The following is a 6,010-nucleotide window of genomic DNA, read 5'->3' as shown; positions in this document are numbered from 1 at the left end:
CTCTCCCTCCTCTCTCTACATCCTGCCTCCCTCTCTCCCTCCTCTCTCTACATCCTCCCCTCTCCCTCCTCTCTCTACATCCTCCCTCCCTCTCCCTCCTCTCTCTATATCCTCCCTCTCTCCCTCCTCTCTCTACATCCTCCCTCCCTCTCCCTCCTCTCTCTACATCCTCCCTCTCTCCCTCCTCTCTCTACATCCCCCCTCCCTCCTCTCTCTACATCCTCCCTCCCTCCTCTCTCTACATCCTCCCTCCCTCTCCCTCCTCTCTCTACATCCTCCCCTCTCCCTCCTCTCTCTATATCCTCCCTCCTCTCTCTACATCCTCCCTCTCTCCCTCCTCTCTCTACATCCTCCCTCTCACCCTCCTCTCTCTACATCCTCCCTCCCTCTCTCCCCTCTCTCTACATCTCCCATAATCCCTGTCTGTACTTCCCCTAGGGTCAACACAGCTTGGGGGACAACCTTTTCCACTCTACCTCCACTCAGAAATAGCAGCCACAACCTTTAAACATGCTATTTTAACTCTGAGATGGAGAAATAAAAAAGTCCCAGTGAGTTCCCAGAGGAGATCTTCTGACACTGGATGGCCTCAGGCTGCTTTAACTCAGATGACCTGTTGTTCCTTCTCTGTCTGTCTCTCCCTGTCTGTCTCTATGTTTCAGTCTCCAATTTCTCTCTCACTCTCTTAAAAATATTTCTCCCTCTCTCTCCCTCTCCCCCTCTCTCCCTCTCTCCCTCTTTCCCTCTCTCTCGCTCTTTCTCTCCCTCTCTCTCAATTCAATTCAATTCAATTTGCTTTATTGGCATGACGTAACAATGTCCATATTGCCAAAGCTTACTTCGGCTATTTACACTATTAACATAACTAACATAATAATTATCAATATTATCAACGGGACAACAGTAACAACGATAACCAAGGGTCAAAATAACCATTGAACAATAACAATATAGAGGACATGTGCAGGTTGGTTGGTCTGTCAGACACTGTCCCTCATCTTATGGCAGGCAGCAATGTAGTGCGCTGCCAACCCACAGCTCTCTGAGTCCTCCCCCAACAGGACGGGTAGCCTGCGTCCTCCCCCAACAGGACGGGTAGCCTATTCTCATCAGAGAGGCCTTTGAAACCTTGAAAAAGTGTTTCAAATTTGGGGAAATCACACTCTCTAATTGTTTTATATTTTGTCAGGAAATGCAGCTCTGTCTCAGGTTCTGCTGTGGTGCAGTGGTTGCACAGCCTTTCCTCTACAGGGAGCCAGGTTTTCCTGTGTCTACCCTTCTCAATGGCAAGGCTGTGCTCACTGAGCCTGTACTTTGTCAAGGCTTTTCGAAGGTTTTGATCAGTAACCATGGTCAAATAGTTAGCCACAATGTACTGTCGATTTAGGGCCAGATCTCTCCCTCTCTCTCTCTCTCTCTCGCTCTCTCTCTCTCTCTCTCTCTCTCTCAGTAAACACACAGAAAGAATCCTCTCTCCCGGCGGTCTTGCCTTAAGCTGAGTTGACACTATTTCACACATTCTCCCCTGATCTCTCTGATCGCTCTCACCTCTGGGGGACAGCCAGTTAGTCTTTGAGCACTCTTCCATTTCAGACCAAAACATTAGCCCCAAACACGCACACACATAAGCATGAGCACACAGACACAAAAATATCCAACTGAGCATGCAGCCAATAGAAAACAATGATGACGAAGAGGTCAATGATGAGGAAGAGAGGAGCAGGAGGAGGAGGAAGAGAGGAGGAGGAGGAGGAGGAGGAGGAGGAGGAGGAGGAGGAAGAAGAGAGGAGGAGGAGGAGGAGGAGGAGGAGGAGGAAGAAGAGAGGAGGAGGAAGAGGAGGAGGAAGAGAGGAGGGGGAGGAGGAAGAAGAGGAAGAGAGGAGGAGGAGGAGGAAGAGAGGAGGAGGAGGAGGAGGAGGAGGAGGAGTCTTCTAGTTTATACTTCAGAAATACTTTTCATTCTCAGGGGTGAACATTTTATTTGTAATGCAGCCATGGTTTTCTACCTCCCTCCCCCTGCTTACATCTCAGTGTTGCAGTTGATGTGCTAGTGGCCTTTGGTTTGGAGCCTGTAAACAGCCTGCTGGACTGAAAGAGGTGGTATCTTCTGTACTGTTCCTCTCTCTTTCCTCCCTCTCACCCTCTCACCCTCTCACCCCGTCAACTCTCTCTCTTACTCCAACTACCTCCCTTCATCCCCCCTCTATCTCTCTCTCTCTCTCTCTCTCTCTCTCTCTCTCTCTCTCTCTCTCTCTCTCTCTCTCTCTCTCTCTCTCTCTCTCTCTCTCTCTCTCTCTCTCTCTCTCACTCTCTCTCACCCCAGTCAAGAGGGAGCAGTCCAAACATGGTAAACAGAGTGTAAGAGACTGTGCCTGTGTCATAGTGTGTGTGTCTGAGTGTGTGTGTCTGAGTGTGTGTGTCTGAGTGTGTGTCTGAGTGTGTGTGCGTCTCTGTGCCTCAACTGTTGAGTGCTTGAATAAACACCTCACACACACCCACAGTTCAGACACAGACAGAGAAACCAGCTTCACAACTGCTACAGAGTCACCAGATATACTGTAAGGAAGAAGGCTGCTACCCATTCACTATCACCTACAGTACATTAAGAACTAAGAGGAGGCTGCTACCCATTCACTATCACCCACAGTACATTAAGAACTAAGAGGAGGCTGCTACCCATTCACTATCACCTACAGTACATTAAGAACTAAGAGGAGGCTGCTACCCATTCACTATCACCTACAGTACATTAAGAACTAAGAGGAGGCTGCTACCCATTCACTATCACCTACAGTACATTAAGAACTAAGAGGAGGCTGCTACCCATTCACTATCACCTACAGTACATTAAGAACTAAGAGGAGGCTGCTACCCATTCACTATCACCTACAGTACATTAAGAACTAAGAGGAGGCTGCTACCCATTCACTATCACCTACAGTACATTAAGAACTAAGAGGAGGCTGCTACCCATTCACTATCACCTACAGTACATTAAGAACTAAGAGGAGGCTGCTACCCATTCACTATCACCTACAGTACATTAAGAACTAAGAGGAGGCTGCTACCCATTCACTATCACCTACAGTACATTAAGAACTAAGAGGAGGCTGCTACCCATTCACTATCACCTACAGTACATTAAGAACTAAGAGGAGGCTGCTACCCATTCACTATCACCTACAGTACATTAAGAACTAAGAGGAGGCTGCTACCCATTCACTATCACCTACAGTACATTAAGAACTAAGAGGAGGCTGCTACCCATTCACTATCACCTACAGTACATTAAGAACTAAGAGGAGGCTGCTACCCATTCACTATCACCTACAGTACATTAAGAACTAAGAGGAGGCTGCTACCCATTCACTATCACCTACAGTACATTAAGAACTAAGAGGAGGCTGCTACCCATTCACTATCACCTACAGTACATTAAGAACTAAGAGGAGGCTGCTACCCATTCACTATCACCTACAGTACATTAAGAACTAAGAGGAGGCTGCTACCCATTCACTATCACCTACAGTACATTAAGAACTAAGAGGAGGCTGCTACCCATTCACTATCACCCACAGTACATTAAGAACTAAGAGGAGGCTGCTACCCATTCACTATCACCCACAGTACATTAAGAACTAAGAGGAGGCTGCTACCCATTCACTATCACCTACAGTACATTAAGAACTAAGAGGAGGCTGCTACCCATTCACTATCACCCACAGTACATTAAGAACTAAGAGGAGGCTGCTACCCATTCACTATCACCTACAGTACATTAAGAACTAAGAGGAGGCTGCTACCCATTCACTATCACCCACAGTACATTAAGAACTAAGAGGAGGCTGCTACCCATTCACTATCACCTACAGTACATTAAGAACTAAGAGGAGGCTGCTACCCATTCACTATCACCTACAGTACATTAAGAACTAAGAGGAGGCTGCTACCCATTCACTATCACCTACAGTACATTAAGAACTAAGAGGAGGCTGCTACCCATTCACTATCACCTACAGTACATTAAGAACTAAGAGGAGGCTGCTACCCATTCACTATCACCCACAGTACATTAAGAACTAAGAGGAGGCTGCTACCCATTCACTATCACCTACAGTACATTAAGAACTAAGAGGAGGCTGCTACCCATTCACTATCACCTACAGTACATTAAGAACTAAGAGGAGGCTGCTACCCATTCACTATCACCTACAGTACATTAAGAACTAAGAGGAGGCTGCTACCCATTCACTATCACCTACAGTACATTAAGAACTAAGAGGAGGCTGCTACCCATTCACTATCACCTACAGTACATTAAGAACTAAGAGGAGGCTGCTACCCATTCACTATCACCTACAGTACATTAAGAACTAAGAGGAGGCTGCTACCCATTCACTATCACCTACAGTACATTAAGAACTAAGAGGAGGCTGCTACCCATTCACTATCACCTACAGTACATTAAGAACTAAGAGGAGGCTGCTACCCATTCACTATCACCTACAGTACATTAAGAACTAAGAGGAGGCTGCTACCCATTCACTATCACCTACAGTACATTAAGAACTAAGAGGAGGCTGCTACCCATTCACTATCACCTACAGTACATTAAGAACTAAGAGGAGGCTGCTACCCATTCACTATCACCTACAGTACATTAAGAACTAAGAGGAGGCTGCTACCCATTCACTATCACCTACAGTACATTAAGAACTAAGAGGAGGCTGCTACCCATTCACTATCACCTACAGTACATTAAGAACTAAGAGGAGGCTGCTACCCATTCACTATCACCTACAGTACATTAAGAACTAAGAGGAGGCTGCTACCCATTCACTATCACCTACAGTACATTAAGAACTAAGAGGAGGCTGCTACCCATTCACTATCACCTACAGTACATTAAGAACTAAGAGGAGGCTGCTACCCATTCACTATCACCTACAGTACATTAAGAACTAAGAGGAGGCTGCTACCCATTCACTATCACCTACAGTACATTAAGAACTAAGAGGAGGCTGCTACCCATTCACTATCACCTACAGTACATTAAGAACTAAGAGGAGGCTGCTACCCATTCACTATCACCTACAGTACATTAAGAACTAAGAGGAGGCTGCTACCCATTCACTATCACCTACAGTACATTAAGAACTAAGAGGAGGCTGCTACCCATTCACTATCACCTACAGTACATTAAGAACTAAGAGGAGGCTGCTACCCATTCACTATCACCTACAGTACATTAAGAACTAAGAGGAGGCTGCTACCCATTCACTATCACCTACAGTACATTAAGAACTAAGAGGAGGCTGCTACCCATTCACTATCACCTACAGTACATTAAGAACTAAGAGGAGGCTGCTACCCATTCACTATCACCTACAGTACATTAAGAACTAAGAGGAGGCTGCTACCCATTCACTATCACCTACAGTACATTAAGAACTAAGAGGAGGCTGCTACCCATTCACTATCACCTACAGTACATTAAGAACTAAGAGGAGGCTGCTACCCATTCACTATCACCTACAGTACATTAAGAACTAAGAGGAGGCTGCTACCCATTCACTATCACCTACAGTACATTAAGAACTAAGAGGAGGCTGCTACCCATTCACTATCACCTACAGTACATTAAGAACTAAGAGGAGGCTGCTACCCATTCACTATCACCTACAGTACATTAAGAACTAAGAGGAGGCTGCTACCCATTCACTATCACCTACAGTACATTAAGAACTAAGAGGAGGCTGCTACCCATTCACTATCACCTACAGTACATTAAGAACTAAGAGGAGGCTGCTACCCATTCACTATCACCTACAGTACATTAAGAACTAAGAGGAGGCTGCTACCCATTCACTATCACCTACAGTACATTAAGAACTAAGAGGAGGCTGCTACCCATTCACTATCACCCACAGTACATTAAGAACTAAGAGGAGGCTGCTACCCATTCACTATCACCTACAGTACATTAAGAACTAAGAGGAGGCTGCTACCC

Source organism: Coregonus clupeaformis, chromosome 4 (genome assembly GCF_020615455.1).
Source record: "Coregonus clupeaformis isolate EN_2021a chromosome 4, ASM2061545v1, whole genome shotgun sequence".
In the NCBI taxonomy this organism is placed as follows: domain Eukaryota; kingdom Metazoa; phylum Chordata; class Actinopteri; order Salmoniformes; family Salmonidae; genus Coregonus; species Coregonus clupeaformis.
The sequence above is the reverse complement of the archived record's forward strand: the minus strand, read 5'-3'. Positions refer to the sequence as shown.